This window comes from Prionailurus bengalensis, chromosome C2 (assembly GCF_016509475.1).
Source record: "Prionailurus bengalensis isolate Pbe53 chromosome C2, Fcat_Pben_1.1_paternal_pri, whole genome shotgun sequence".
NCBI lineage: Eukaryota > Metazoa > Chordata > Mammalia > Carnivora > Felidae > Prionailurus > Prionailurus bengalensis.
The window spans coordinates 36869802-36870660 of NC_057350.1; the positions used below are offsets into that span (position 1 = coordinate 36869802).

An 859-nucleotide genomic window follows, 5' to 3' on the forward strand; every position below is an offset into this window, starting at 1 on the left:
ATGAAGGAAGCACCGGCAGCCAAAATAAATTTCAATCCCTTTGTGACTTCTGAATCAAGCAAGAACTGTAACAGGCATTTAAATTCACCTTCCTACATTTGCAGCAAGATTATGTTTTCTGCTCTTTGCAAAGAGCTGATACAGAAGTACAATGTTCTACCCATGCCCATTTGAAAGGATGATGACATACAAGTTTTGTGAAAACACACAAATTGGCAATTAGTCCAGGTGTGCAGGAAGAAATACATCATCTACATTGAACAAGTGCAGCGAGAGACGGTAGATGGCACAAATGTCCATGTGGGCATTCACCCTAGCAAGGTGGTTATCACTAGACTTAAACTAACTGCAAAAAGATCCTTGAAGGTAAAAGGAAATCTCACCAAGTGGGAAAGGAAAAGGGCAAATATAAGGAAGCAACAATTGAGAAGATGCAGGAATAAAGTCATCTTATATATGACTTTAAATAAAAAAACTGTTAGAATTAGGGGCACCTGGGTGGCCTAGTCGGTTAAGCGTCCGACTTCAACTTAGGTCACGATCTCACGGTCTGTGAGTTCGAGCCCCGTGTCGGGCTCTGGGCTGATGGCTCAGAGCCTGGAGCCTGTTTCGGATTCTGTGTCTCCCTCTCTCTCTGCCCCTCGCCCGTTCATGCTCTGTCTCTCTCTGTCCCAAAAATAAATAAACGTTGAAAAAAAAATTAAAAAAACCTGTTAGAATGAAAAAAAAAGATAAAGTGAAAAATATTATGAACACCTATTTGCAAAATAAGTTCAATAACTTGAATAGAACAGACAATTCCTACAAACACAGCTTACCAAAATTAAAAAAGTAGACATCTGAATAGCTATATATTCTT

The 859-nt window shown here is 39.5% G+C and overlaps 1 pseudogene; it reads left to right on the top strand.

Moving 5' to 3' along the window:
* On the top strand, positions 1-443 carry LOC122490952 (annotated as a pseudogene).
* The last annotated feature ends 416 nt before the right edge of the window (positions 444-859 follow it).